The following is a 15,532-nucleotide window of genomic DNA, read 5'->3' as shown; positions in this document are numbered from 1 at the left end:
TATTAGTGACAAAGCGTAATTAGGCGTTAGCGCGAACAGAGGACACCTTAAGTGTTAAAACATCACCAAGATTTTAAAAGCGTGATATACTGCAAAGGCGTGACGAGATTTGGTCATAAGTGCCGAAAGGTGACGAATATTTTCAAAACGTTACTTAATACAACAAAGTAACCTAACCAAACCTAACCTATCCTAAACTAACCTCTCGTAACTTCATCTAACTTATTGCAAAGTAGCCAAAATTAACCGAGCCTTACGTAATATAACGTAAGCGTGAATCAGTAACCACGCGTGCCCAAGCATCACAAAGCGTAACCTGCTTTACACCTCGTGACAAGGGATCACCATATGTGTCGAAACGTGACGAAGATTTCCAAAGCGTGACTAGGCGTGACCTGCTATAAAGGCGTGATGAGAGGTCATCTTAAGTGTTAAAATACGACGACGATTTGAAAAGTGTGTCTAAGCGTGACTATCGGTCTAATGGTCTGTGGTCAGTCCGAGGTTTTACGGTCGGTCCAGCGGTCCTCGAGTTGAAACATACAAGCAGACAGGATAAGAACCAGTGCTTTCATTTTACGCGGATTGCCCAAGAACGTGCAGTGAACCGAAAACGTTCTTTATGCTCCGCGGTATTTCGTGAAAGATTTCTCCGTCAGACGTAAGGACAATAGGGCTGGTGAGGCACCTGGAATAGGCGGGGTTAACGCAATTAGAAGAGCCACCCAGAATGCCCTCGACTCCGTCGCACAGCCTACGTGAGATTCAAACTACGCACGGCGGCGTGTTTCGGTTACGTGTTTGGAGTTCGTCGGGCTGACGTAGAGAGAGGCAGATGTACGTCGGTGCTGTTGCTCGGTTGAGGCTCGCCTTCAGTCAGGTAGGACATCTCCTCGTTGTCGCAACGGTTGCCGTTGCTGTAGAATGTGGCACTGGACGACGGTAGACTGGCTAAGATACGTACGTACTTTGCTGTTTTATTAGTGTTTTTATATACACACACAACACGCAGACACGCTGTTCTCTTGGCAGGTAGGGTAGTTGCTCGAACATATTTTCATTCAGCAGAAATATCTGTAACTCTGCTCCGTGAACCACCGGACAGACAGGATGCGGTTCTTCCTGGTTAAAATTAATTTTCTCTGATCTTAAACTTTTGATTCTGTTAGCACGTTTTGCAGTCCCTTCTGTATTCATCAAGGAGATGTGCAGTGTGATTTGATTTTCTTTCACAGTGCCTGACTACATGAGAGCGAACACCATCTGAAGTAGCCGAACGGAAAATAGGCACGAAATTAGTTTGGATTATGAATTTGTTTAGAAAGAAATTAACAGTAATTTACGATAAACTATTCCATTAAAGTTTCAGGAATGAAAAAGACGACTTGTTGATATTCTTCGTCTTACAGATAACATTTATTTCAGTCTTTAGGCCAACAAACATTTTATTACTTTTTACGTGCATCAATAATAATACGATAAGGGGATCTGCCTTTAAACTCCAGAGTACAGTGCGTTCGCTGATAAACTTGAACACGTCTGACACCTGCCGGTTCCCGGTAACTTTATTTTGATATTTTTATGGAGCGACAGTTGCCTTCAACTTTATCAGTTACCGCATTGTGGATATTTTAACGTATTTAGCTCACAAGCCTGAATGAAGGTCGTAAAATTTGAAGTGTTTATGCAGTATTTTGAAAGTTACTACAAATTTTGCAAGACTCACGTCAACTCGGGACATTCTATATGCAAGAGCGGAAATAAATTATATTCATACGAACAATACCTTTAGAAGCATTTCCAAAATGTTTATCTTCGGACGCGCAGTTGTTGGAATGCCCTTTCATAGAGAGTACACTGTGCGGTATCTTTTCAAACGGGGCTTAAATGCCAAAGTGATGATTTATTAGCCCCGTCCTCCGCCAACCCCGCACTGCTGTACCGAGAGAAGATAGCGCTCAGTTCTGGGATTAGTTGCATTAAAAGTAATCTTATATCGGCGGAAAGTAAGAGGACTGCTTTGTGACTGCTTCGTCAGAAGGCCTTTTTTCATTCGCGCTGAACTTCATACCGGCGATCTCTGCACGTGCCATGTTTCCGATATCAGGAGTGCGTAGGACCAACGTTCCCTCCGCTTCAGCGGCGACATACTTCGATATCAACGTCACGTCATTGCAAGAGACTCCGGGCGCAGGGCGACTGTCCATATTCCGAGGTTGAAAAAAAATACGCAACTCTCTGAGGCCCCGCTCGTGTAAAACGTGAATACGATCGTAGAACGTAAGCTTGTATTATTAACTTTACATGAGAAAGCATGTGTGTGAACGATTTCAGGCCTTGACGTTTTTGCACACAAGTAAAACGAATGTTTTCATACATTTCTGTCAGTGATAACATTACACAAGACCCTTATGGAGCCTCTTATTCAGGAAACCGTGCTCGAAATTCTGCCTTCATTTGCAGGCGGTCGGGAAGGTTATTCCGCGATAATGTCGTTGTAAGGTAAATGTCTCGGCTTTGAGATGGTCGATTACTCCAGCGTTATTGAACTGAGGGCGCAAATGCTTCCCAGGACGCCCGGGAACTTCATCAAAGTGTGCAGTGGATTAATGGCTCTGTCCCTGCTGTCATCCTTCAACCGAGTCTCAGACATTTGCAGACTATCCAACACGCTCCAACAGGAAAGATTATTCTCCAGCGCAGGCTGTTTGCTGTTAACGACGCTTTTGTGTCACCCCAAACCGCGTTTCCATGACCACTCCTCGTCAGAAGGTCTAACATCGCAGGTAGTTTTTGTGAAGGACACCCGTGTATTTTTAGTTGACTATTTTCTAGGACGCTTTGTAGTTGTCGTAGAAATAGGTCATGAGGATGGCTTTGAATTACAAAATGTGTGGCATGTGGGAAAAGTGGTCGTGGCCTGTTGTATCGGAAGTGAGGAAAATCGTTATCTAGAAGTTGGTAGTGGGTTTAGAGGCCCTTGCAGTGTGGAAGACAAGATAGATAATATTTAAAAGTAGTGATCGGACGATGAATTGAACCAGTTCAGTTTTGATTCCATTTAGCACGACGCGTCTGCATTGACACGCGTGTAACTGACGTTTTTATGCAATACTTAATTTCCCAGGACAAACGATTAAGGCGGTTCGTCGAACAATGTCACAGCACTTCGGAAGTTCTACAATTTTCAAAACTCACGATGCGTTTTTCTACATGCGTTTCCCTGACAGTCTGATGAAAGTTATACATTGTGTGCTGAAAAAAAATTTAAATGTAAATTTTATTGAGATAATACGATTACTTTTTGCTTTTTATTAGAAGGTTACCGGAAACGGGATTCAGAGCACAGTTGCAACACGGAAGAATGACAATTTGTGTTTGTTCCTGAAACAAAACCGAAGAGAGGAATCTAGAATTATTTAACAAAAACATACATTTCAAATATGAGATTTCTTTTAGGTTAAGACTAAGATGGAGGTATCGTGTTTTGCCGAAACGTCGGTATCTACCCACAAATGCATCCACACGGCATAACAACAGAGTTGAACGACATCGCAGTCTTCGTCGTTAGAGACGTCCTCAAGCATTAAAGAATTGCACTGTTTCAACATCCGCTTGCAGGTCGGTGCTGTGTCGTTGCCACGGCGCACTCCGTAATTAATGGTTTGGTTATTTAACGACTCTGATCAAATTCCAAGGTTACACGGCGCAGTATGAATGGACGACAGTGAGTTTTGTGGAACGAATGGCGGCGAACCCACTGCGGCGAGGTCGAAGCGTTGAGGCGCAAAATGTCCTCTGTTCTCGGGAGGATCGATGCCCCCGCACCCCCACGCACAACACTGAATCAACCCCCGTGATTCAAACTCCGATTAAATCATTTCAGTGTCTCTTTCATTTGCTCCGGATGCAAGCGTCACGTTTAATAATATCTGCCTCAGTCAACGGATGTCGAAGAAATTTAGAGTTTGACCGAACTGGATCGCCAATTTTAGACCCAGTGTACGACGTGCTGTTATTGAGCCAATGAGAAGTCATCTTCAAGCAAGAAACATGTTTACCTGCTTGTAGTGTGTTTTGTCAGATGTTTCAATGATATGTCAGCGCCAGATGTGCGAATCGAACGTACAAGCTTAATCAGTAAATACAGACGTTTTAAGTTATATAAATGACAGCAAAACACAATTTTTGTGCTGTAAATTGGAAAAAAATTTCTTCCTGACTTCATTTTTCGCAAAACCATGACATAATTGTTGTAAACTTACCGTGTCCTGGAACGAAAGGTCAGTCGTACAGTCTTGAGATATTCGGAGAGATTACGGGAAAGTCTGAACACGTGACGCTTGAGGGTTAGCGGCTCAGTGGATGAGTCGCGTTTTGCCTGATAATGTTTCGTTTTGTGTCGTATTCAGCCGAATGGCATTGGCCGCTAATTTGACGGTTCCTGCCACCGCCGTTTGTTTGCACAGGACAAACCCACAAGCGAAACTCTTACTACTTTCAGGTGTAATGAAATATTTTCTGTACATATACGAGGTGCGATCGGAAGGTTTCCAGACTGCGCGTATAAAAACCCGTACACTTATCTCAGGTATTAAATTCATCCATCACCCTCGAAGTAGTTCCCCTGGGAGTGAACACAACGATCCCAGCGCCGCTGCTAAGCCTGGAAGCATCCCTGGAAATCTTTCTTTGTCAGCCTGTCAAGCACCATCTGCGATTCTGATGGATGAATTTAATACCTGAGATAAGTGTACGGGTTTTTATACGCGCAGTCTGGAAAATTTCCGATCGCACCTCGTAAGTGAACGCAATGTTCAGGCCTGGAGCGTGCCGCCTGGAAGTTGTGAAATAGAAACCAATACCAATGGAGCAAAATCCTTCGTGGTAAGCTGATAGTCGTTCAGCTGATAACGAAATTTTCCGCCTTGTATGGAACCAGAAGTTCCAAGAGTGTTCACAAGTGCTCGCCACCATTTCTTATTTTGAGCCAGATGAATCCATTCCGCACCCTCCCGCCGTGTTCCCTGAAACCCATTTTCGTCAAATTGTTCTCCCAACGACGCCTGAATCTTCAAGCGGTCTCTTCCCTTCTGAATTTCCAACCAGAGTCCAGCGCTCTTTATGTGATCATCCTAATAATGCTTGTCGAAGAGCACAAGTTATTAATTTGCTTTTCATTAAGCAGTTTTCCTCAGCCTCCGTCTTATGTATCGACATTCTTCTCAGCACCTTGTTCTTAAACACACAGTCCGTGTTATTCCCTTAGTACGAGGTTCCAAGTTCTACTCCCCTGACGTATTTAGTTACCACCTCTTCGGAAGCCATGAGGTCAACAGCGCTGAGCGGACGACTTAAATACATGGGCTCTGTCGTCGTCGTCTAAGCGCGGAGGTCGCTTTTGAAAAGCTGGTTGGGAACAAATCTCCGCGCACAGATCGAATTCCAAGCCCGAGGAGGAGATGCAGTTGTCTTTCTTGGATTAAGGAAGAGTTGCCGCGGCAGCGTTGTGCCTGTCTGCAAGAAGGTAGATAAAGGTGACTGCAGTGATTATCAGAGAATATAATTTTTATCAGGTACATGTTATCGTATTAAGGTTAAGTACATTCGTGTATGATATTTATTGGGTATCGTCAAAGTAGATTTCGGTCAACGATCAGATATTGTGCAGTCTCCAGCTGCTGTGAGACGGTACTTCAGCTGTTTACAGACGCGAGGAAAGCCTGATCCCGGTCGGATTATTCTTACACACGACGTTATCACTCGATTATTTTTGGCTGTTGGAACGTTTTTCAAAGAAACCTGTAGTAAGGTCCGAATATGTAAACATTTGTCATTGCGTCTCAACTTTACTTTAGATTACGCCGTGAGGAAGCTCTAAGGAGTCGGAGGGAATGGAATTTGATTAGAGATTAGAGCTTCTGATATGTTGCCACGCATTTCCTAACTCTGAGAGCACACCAGGAACAACGGCTTGGCGTTTACCTTACAGCAAGAATTGGATACTCCACATCCCACCTGTGCAGTAAAACTTTTGTAGCCAATTCAGCGTCGTTGAATGCTCTGTCTCCGCCGTTGTAAATCTGCAGGCTGTATCGCTGATATAATCTACAGGATATAGAAGTTTCTGGAAGAAATTCGCCTCGGTCTGACAAGTCTTCGCTTGAGTTTCAAAAGCTTCGTAATGAAATCAGTTGTTGGCATCGGTCATTAGACAGGTTTACGTTTCTTTGTGAAAATGTATGTTCCCACTTGGCCTTGAATGCCCAAGTGGCCTTACTTCCGGATATTACTATCAGAACCACCGTGGCATTGCTTGTCTTTTCGCTATTCGGACGACAAGTACTTACGGGTTCGTCAAGAACTCAAATATTTTTCTTGCGAAATTGAATTAGGCCTGCATAATTCATAGAATCTATCCGTGTCCTTATCTAATAAATAGTACGTCCATTTTCCTGCAATTCAATCTTACGTTGCCGCCGAATAGGCCACAGGCATCTTCTCTCATCTCATTTCGACGACTGCGCAAACGCCGATAATGTAACGCAGACCTCGAGCGGCCGTACGTAATAATCTCAATGGATTCAAAACAACTATGACAGCTGGTGCGTATTCCAAGAAAACCCAACCAACCAATCATTTACTTTTTCAATAAATATTCGTCATTCACGCTGTCAAAAGCGAAGCCAGCTTCCGAAACGTATTTTTTAAACGTAGACGAAGGAAAGTTGTCCAGGAACACGCACCAGTTTAATGACGCTTCTTCGTTGGAAACATTTAGACGAGTTCTATCAGTCTAAACATTTGGCCACCGCCGAGTTTCTCAGTCCAGGGCGCGTCGTTGTGACTGGGAACTGTGTGAATGTTCTAGGGCGCCATTTCAGCATTGCCTGGAGAGACTGAGGAAACCCGCAGAACACCTTGTTCAGGATAAACAAGCAGTGCTAACTGCTACACAGGGTCGTCCCCTCCCGCAATCGCTCGTTTCCCTCGAAGCGCCTACCATCAGCCGACAGTGGCAGCTGAGACACCGGCCGATTCTCAGCGACGTGCTCACTCTCCTGCTGGACCCATCTCTCAAGTTCATGTGCATTCGTCTCTATCAGCTGAGGTTAGTAACTACTATTACCGTAACAGTGCCCTGGCATTAAACATCTCTACGCGTGGCACATTGCTCATTCGAATGTTGGAACAGTTTTTAATTACTTAAATATAGCTTAGTTTCCGTGCGGTCAACTGGATCCCAAACCCGTTTCAGAAATTAAGGCTTTGACCGGGATGTTCTTTTGTTAAATCTTATGTGGTACCGCCTGATTCGACTTCTAATGGTTAAGTGAAGTGTTTTCTTCGCGGTACGGTCTGGATTCGTAAATATTATGAAGACGAGCTTCGGCTTCAAAGGGTTAACCAGCTGATTTTCGTAATGGTGAGGTGAAGTGTTTTCTTCGCGGTACGGTCTGGATTCGTAAATATTATGAAGACGAGCTTCGGCTTCAAAGGGTTAACCAGCTGATTTTCGTAATGGTGAGGTGAAGTGTTTTCTTCGCGGTACGGTCTGGATTCGTAAATATTATGAAGACGAGCTTCGGCTTCAAAGGGTTAAATAACGTTTTGCTGTGGATGCTAAGAACAATTATTCGGAACAGAGAATCAGCATGTCCTTATTTCGTCTGTAATTGAAGGTACAGTGATTTTTAGTCAGCGCAACCGTGAAGAGACGTCAGTGCGCACAGAAATACCGCACTGGAACAGCGAGTGTTTATGATCAAAAGTGGCGCGAAAACTTGTTTTCCGAGAAGAAGAAGAAGAAGAAGAGAAGATTCTGGTCTAGAGTTCGAGAAGTTTCGTTTTCACACGGAAGAACTATTTGCAGAGTTGTTCATAAAATTAAGACGGGGTTCTTACTGGGCAAAAGCCCGAAACGAAACACCGAGAGCTCACTGAAGATGAATAATTTTGTTTAAATTGGTGCTAGGCTCGAACGCACACGTCGGAAACCCGACGGGGATCACGAAGTTGAAACCGAAGCTTGAGATTCGTCAACACAAACATCTGGCTGAGGGTGTGTTCGTGGTGGTGAGATCGACCGTTTACCTTCTGGTAATGTTGATGCTGAGAGAATGTGTGCGACCTTTAACATCAGAACGAGCATCGAAACAGTTTGTGATAAGTTATATTGCAGTCATGAATGTCTCTCCGTCGACTCCCGGTAGCGATCCGTCCAGGTGAATCTTAGGAGGTCCGCTCTTCAGACTGTCTTCGACTCGAAATGAAATTCTGGTTCCTGAGTCAGTAAGGCGTCTTCCAAGAGGCCTCTGCCGTCATTTAACCCAGAACGGGCTTTTAGCAACTTGCAGCTCGCTCCAGTCGTCGCTTGAATTAAGCTCTGATAATCTGGATCTGAAATCGGTCTTGCCAACTTGAGGGACTTGGCGATATCGTGCTCAATTTCTCGTGTTTGAAAGTTGGCAAGAACACACCACACTAGAAAGTGTGTGAGACAGGGCGAACTAGGGTTTTGTACCTGCGAGTACCACGGCCGACAGGTATTCTGCATGCGCATTTTTATTTAAATGTTGCGTGATGTTTCTCAACCTTACAGTGTTATGTCACCTGTGGAATCTGCATTTCGAGACTCTCAAACAACACTGAGATTACCACAATCTGCCTCTAATATGTATATACAGATCTGTATGACCTTGACTCCATTTTGAACAGGGTCCCACAGGGGCTTCATTGGGTTCTCGGTTCCAAAATTATGGTGCTTCACGTCGTCTGTGTGTTTTTCGTGGCGTCGTGAGCAGCTGGGGTTTTTTTTTTTACACAGACGCCCGCAGTTCGTGCGCTCAGTCGCGGGCGACGACTTCAGTTCCGTCCACTAATTACAACTTCCCCGCTTAATGAGAAAAGATCAGACGGCAGTCTGAATACACGCAAGTGATTGAATTGTCGTCGTGACTCGGCAGTGAAACAAAATAAATATTTGCTTGTTTACCGGACCAGTACGCAAGGTCTGCTCGCCAGAGATCGACCAGCGTTCACTGTCGCTTCAATGCCAAATGCATTGCAGCTCTGGTCACCAATGTTTCCAGCATTTTCTCTGCGAAATTTCTCCTCCGTTCCATTGTCTCGTGTAGGACTCTTGTGATTCCAGTCTTCGTAAGCATACTTATGAGACATCTCGTATGTCATGTATTATAAAGTTGCAAAGATTCCGTGCCTTTTACTTACTTTATTTAACGACGGTGTATCGTGTGACGAAGTGTTGCCGGATTCGACTCCGTTAGCCCATTCCGCTGAGAAAGCGTCTTTCAATAAGCAAACCAGACTGAACGACGGATCAAAGGAGATGTACTGAGTGAAGCCACAAAATAGCGATGTCAAGTTGGCTGGTAGGTTATTCAACGTCGCTGTTTCACCTACTGCTCATTGGTTGTCTGCTCAAGGTCGTGTTTAGCCATGCTAACCCGCTCGATCCCTAGCGCAAAATACAAAACGCGTGTGTAGCAACAAGTGGAAATTAATGTTTCGAAAGAATTTATCATTCACTCACCGTCACTAGACAAACACCGCGGAAGTGACTGGTACCAGGCGCGACACAAAACAGTTCGCGCTTATGGGGTCCGTCCTGACCAACTAACAGCCGAGATGGCCCGCGAAAGTGTTTGCCTTTTAACTCTGGTCCCGTACTGCGTATGGACGGTTTTCTTTCAAAGAGTGCAAGAATACGTCTTTAGGGTTGTACTTGCTGCCTCCATCGTCAGGGGGCCCTACATCTGGAACGTCGACAAACGTCTACAAGACTGCTTCAACCCAGAAGACAAGTCATCTTCGTACTCGTCGCCATGATAACAGCAATTTCTACTTCGTACGTAACAATTTGCGCTGTACAATTTACTGTCCATGTGTTTGAGAACGCCGATTGGTCCACTGGCATTAACTCTTGAATTGTCGCAAGAAGGACAGCTTCCGTGGTTCACGAAGTACGCCCTGGGAAAATGTGAAATGCGTGAAGCCTCAAGGGAGTAAGTCACGTGTGATGCCTAGGCCTGGATAGGAGGATAATATTAAAGACAGCGTTGCTGTCTTAGGAAAGGTCAGCCGTCGGGTGCGGGGACTGACTTGAGACTTTTCAAAGACGTCCGTCAGTGCCGCGTGTAGAATATGGGCTCAGCGGGGCCGAATGAGACGTGGAAGGTCGCGGAGGTGGGCTGGTTGGCCTACTTTAAAATAGACCTGCTATCTTGTCAGCACCGTTTATCTATAAAACATTTGTTTCGAAATATTTCTCGCGCCTGCAGCCTTATCGTCCTTCGGCGTCTGAAAAGCGCCCATTTTTGTCAGAGCAATGCGATGTCTTGGCCTCTGCTGGTGCCTGCGTCTCACTTCATCATCAACTTGTTAATTTTTGAAAGTGTTGATGTTCAGTACTTATTTCCTGTTTATTTAACGACGCTTTTAGTTACCGAGTCCACATCTTCAGTTCTTGCTAATAAGAGCCTAAGCAAATGCAAATTGTTTTCGGCGTGAGTTTTTGTAAGCGAGCACCAAAGAGATTATGTCGAAGACTGGTTGACTAATGCCTAATTAATGGGAAAGGATGTAAAAGGCAGCTGTTGTGGTATTTCTATGCCGGGACTGAGGAAGAACGTGAGGATAGCCGGTATCTGGACCGACATTTGAACTCGGTTCACTGGCAGTTCTCTTCGGTGTGATTTCAGTCTTCGGTTTCCTTGTCAGTTGTAGGTTATTTCGAGTTTTGCCGCTTTGGGCCGTCACATGGCATTTTCATGTATAACTTCGTCGTGAGTAACTCGAGAGAGAGAGAGAGAGAGAGAGAGAGAGAGAGAGAGAGGCTGCATCCTTCGCCACTCGCCGCTCCACCACGCCATCAACTTACAAGATCGGCAACTGTTACATGTGTATTTCCATAGACGTAAAATATTCTTCTTATTTAAATGCTTTATATTTCGCAGAATTTTCGTCTGAGGTTTCATCTTGTTCCGTTGTTTCTTTATTATTATATTATTTAGTGTTCTGTCTGACGACAGGTCCATATGAACAGGATCCTTCCATCCTTTTCTCGGACTGGGACCTGTTCATATACGTTCTTGGCAGATGATCCAGAAGTGGTTTGCCATTGCCTTCTTCTGTGTGTGAGTGGAGTAATTGTTGGGATGCCACGGAGGAAAACTCCGTGTTGCCTAGACCACGGCCTTGCCCAACACAAGTTATAAATTCGAACCCGAGACTCCAGGATTACAAGGCCAGCGTTCTAACCGCTAGACCACCGTGGCAGATCGCTGTTTCTTACAAAAATTTAAATGTACAGACATTCGTAAATATTTATAAAGGTACGACTTACTGGTTAATTGGTGTGGGTAAAAATTGAAGTCAAATGGGGCTTATTTTCTTTATTATTAATGTTTGTAACTGAACATGACGTTATTACCGTCTGATTCACATTCTCGACTGGACCAATAAAAATATTAATTCCGCTGATCTGCTTGTGACTCGGATTAGGGAAGTACACGTCTGTCGCTTCGTCGATCTGTGGTCCAGATACTCTGCTCAGCATCCTGTTTTCAAACACACCTAATCGGCGTTCTTCCTTCGACGAGAGAGACCAAGTTAACATCGCGAAAAGTTGTAGTTTTGTATACTTAAATCTGTACTTTTTCAGATAGCTGGCTGGAAAACAAAAGATTCTAAACCTGACAGTAGGAAGCATTCACCGAAATTAGTTTAATCTTAATTTCCTCTCGGCTGTGCTTTTTATTTGTTAAACTTATTCTCAAATACTTAACCACTGTTAAAAGGAATATGCCTGTCTTCTGGGTTGTTGCAACGTGTAGTCTGGTGGGAGCGAACCGACTTATCGCCCTGATGATGGAGGCAGCAAGGACCTCCGAAACGTCGGTAAACGTTTACCAACAACCGAAAAGACAGCCATCTTCAGACTCGCCGTCATGAAAAACCTAAAATCCTGCATTGTTAAAACAATTTTTGCTATCTCTTTAAAGATTTTGACGAGGCACGAACATGTAGTTTTCTCTGCGTTCTTCCGTACTCGTATGTATTAGAACTTATGTGTTTTCTTTGTGATGTGTGCGGTTTCGCGCAATAAATTAGTAGTTGAACCCAAAATATCATCGCACTAGAAGTGGAAGGCTCTTAGGATGAGTTCTTTCGGACGTGAAAGTCGCATATCTTTGAGTCATCTGTTTTGAAGACTGTGACTTATCGCGGAGATGGAGATGCGTTATCGTCGGACGGTGTGAGCCGCGTGATGAGAATTACTGCGAGGCAGATCAATGGAGCTGCATGACAAATTGCCCGAGACAGGCGAAATGCAAATGCCAGTTAATAATTTATGAAATTAATATAATGAACCCTCAGAGCAAACATAATAATACGTGCGCAAAATGTTGAAATATATGAAACATTGACGTAAAGGTAGGTGGAAGAACGGGCTTAAACTTGAGATAGTGGCAGGTTTTGTTGAACTGTCGAGCTCATTAGAACCTTGAACTTTGTTAAACAGCGTTTGAAAGTGCATATCGAGGAATTGGGCTGAAATAAAGGTAATCAGATCGAAGTAGTGCAGGATATAAGACGTTTATCGGGACGATGAATGTAGAGTACAAGGCGACCACTGATTTGGTTCCTCTTTGACGAGCTTAGCGTGTTTCAGACAGACAGCCATGATAAAAGTTCAGATCAGAGTGTAATTTCTTTTAATAGGCGTTTGCTAAAAACGTGATTATTGTTAAATGTAAAGAATGAGGGCTGAGAACTCGAAGTTCGTCGTTAAACTTACCCCTGTTTTAATTTAATTTTTCGAATTTCTGAATTTCAATTCTCAGCTGAAGAGGCCGTCACTCTCACACACACCTACCTGTTGTGGTTTTATGGTTTGTGGTGCCTCGCCAGGCGATGAAAGTACCTGACATTGTCTGTTGGTCAGGTAACTACAAAACGAGTTTGCATGACCAAAAGCCCTAGGTTTATGAGGAAGCACTTCTGAGTTCTAAACAAATGACATATTGACCCTGGAAGCTGATTCAGATAATAATAATATATACAACGACATGATCGTGTCTGTACTTATTTGGATTTTAACATATGCAGGAACGCTGGGGTAAAGCTAGAAAAGAAGCATCCCGAAGACAGTGGAGACAAGTCAGGATGGCCAAATAACTATTTTGTGGAACCAACAAGTCAAAACAGATAGAAACATTCAAAATAACAAACCAGATATAATCCGAAACAAAAATGGAACTCGTCACTTAATGATATAGCAATACCAACTGACAGGAACGTTATTAAGAATGAAGCAGAGAAGATCTTGAAATAGAAGGACCTTCTCATAGAAATACAGAGGATGTGGAAATTGAAAGCAGAAGTAATCCCAATAATTATAGGAGCAACAACAACTGTCTCCAGGTCGCTCAGGAAATATTTGGCCAACATTCCGGGGCGAACACGACATCAGGGAACTTCAGAAAACCGCGATTTTAGGATCTTCATACGTAATTCGAAAGACGCCGTCGTAAAATATGTAGTCATCCCTTACAATAAAACTATATAATACATGTAACACGTATTAAAATCCCCTATAAAGTGGTGAATAGATGGAATAATAATAATAATCTCAGACTGTTATAGACTTCTGACGTTCTTTACAGTCGTCTTCTGCGTCACCTGTGTTATTCAGAGTGGCCGTTTTCAGTGGGAAATGTTTTTTCTGGCCTCTGTAACAAAGAATTGCCATCTCCTTGGGCATACTGCAGCAGGCCGAATAGCCTTAGCACTTGGTGCAGCAATTTAAGTGTGTGGAAATGTATCCTTTGTAGCATGAGGCCTGTTACGACTAACGAATCGTAATTGCCCGTCATTACAGGTTTCAGTTGTATGGCAATTTTCTGCAGTTGCCTGCACTAAATATTGGGACGTGCTCAGTTCAGCATGAAGATGGTTCTTCGTGGTCACGCAGTCTTGGGAAGCCCCGCGTTTGTCTGGTTAGTGGTCGTGTGCTTGAGCATTTGTTTGTCGATGTGGACCACAAGAACCGGCTCAAAGTCCCATCGACTTCATGAAGCCAGCCAAAAATACGACGGGATAAAGACGTCACGTCCTCAGAGTTCGTTGGTAGGGCGAGGCGCTCCGCCCTGCGTCCGTGGTATTCTCCCTCTGCACCCACCTTTACAGCAACCTGCAGCCTGGTGAGTCATACGGCGGTTCCAAAGCGGAGAAGTCCTCCGGTGACAAGGAGAATACGGCGGAGGAAACTCAATTGACGACTCTACAGAACCTTTGGACGGGAATGGTTGTGGCCCTATAACGAGGTGCAGAGGTATCGGCGGACACCCCGAGGTCTTTCGAGAGAGAACCCTGAGACGTTGCTCAGCCTCGGCGGTCAAGATGTTATCTCGCTGTCCGGAGATTGATGAACCACGTGATTCTGAGGCGGAGAAAGAGGGTTAATTGAGTCGCTCTGACAAGGGCACCAAGACTGAGTGTGTTGTCTGAACGTGGCTCTTTTGAAAAGGCGTAAGTTTCTTGTCGAGTGAGAAGACGCCCGTGCGAGCGACGGATCTGACTCACGTCTGTGTCGTCGGCTTCGTCTTGACTTTGCCTGTGAGGAATTTCGAAGGCCTTGCGCGTTAATTATGCGCACGAGTTAGTAAGTGACGCGTGTCGGACTCTGGCCTCTGGCGTTGTACCATGCTACTTTACACTGATTACTCTCCCGGTCCAAGAAACCATTGAAAATTGAAATTAATTCATGACGCAAGTGAAAAACTGGCGCAACATTTGTAAGCAAGACGGGCACATGGACATAACTGTAAGGAAGTGAGTGATATTTTAATGTGTTTGCGTTGTCGATTATCGTTCGGATAATCGTGCAGAACTTGGTGTTCTATCTTTCACAGTCGGAAGGATACTTTCTTTTCGTGCGATATTTCCTATCAATCCTGACGTTTACGTGCAAGTACAAACATCACTGCGTTGTTCATGAGTGGTAAAGATGTGTAGATACGTAATTCAGTCTACGCTTTGCCTGGAAAAGAAGCCGCAGATGTTTGTGAGATTGCTATCTGTGTCATGTTCTGGTAATACAGCCGGTGGGCAGGGGATTGAACAATTTTGTTTCATTTTCATGTACAGTAAGAGTTAAATTAGTCCGACAACTTTTACTGTTACTCAGACGGAGATGAAAGTTTCCCCTGGTGCTTATTTACACACCTTGCCATGAAAACGCGTGGAGAATTGGACGTATAACTCCACGCATTCTTAATGTCGGCACTGGATGGAGGTAATACTTTATCACCAATAACTATGATGCTAATAGCCTCAGTAGGTGGCAGGTCCTTGCTTAAGAACGTAGCACACGCTCTGAAAAGTTCGCCCTCCTAAACTCGTCCGGTTCTTGCTGGAAATACACGCGACTTATTCCCGCCCTCACCATAATAGGCCTAATTGTGTTGTTTGTCGTCAGTCCGTGACTGATCTCTGCGTATGGCAGAGA

The 15,532-nt window shown here is 44.3% G+C and overlaps 1 protein-coding gene across 8 annotated transcripts in view; it reads left to right on the top strand.

Annotated features, from left to right (window-relative positions):
- Window positions 1-15,532, top strand: part of LOC110836376 (solute carrier family 41 member 1) — a 38,588-nt gene that overhangs the window by 13,718 nt on the left and 9,338 nt on the right. Inside the window, exons 1-2 of one of the 8 annotated variants that reach the window (XR_015537077.1) lie at window positions 753-880; window positions 6,872-7,111. The exons of 1 other annotated variant lie outside the window; for it this stretch is intronic. The gene's annotated coding sequence lies outside the window, so the exon portion shown is untranslated. Of the gene's footprint in view, window positions 1-752; window positions 961-6,871; window positions 7,112-15,295; window positions 15,320-15,532 lie in introns of those variants that run through there. 6 more of the 8 variants (XM_087355875.1, XR_015537075.1, XR_015537076.1 and 3 more) reach the window with 6 other exon arrangements.

Source organism: Zootermopsis nevadensis, unplaced genomic scaffold (assembly GCF_977971745.1).
Source record: "Zootermopsis nevadensis isolate Lab colony 2312 unplaced genomic scaffold, Znev_1.0 Znev_ptg000025l, whole genome shotgun sequence".
Lineage (NCBI taxonomy): Eukaryota > Metazoa > Arthropoda > Insecta > Blattodea > Termopsidae > Zootermopsis > Zootermopsis nevadensis.
Note: the sequence above shows the minus strand (reverse complement) of the source record. Positions and strands in the feature narration are given on the sequence as shown.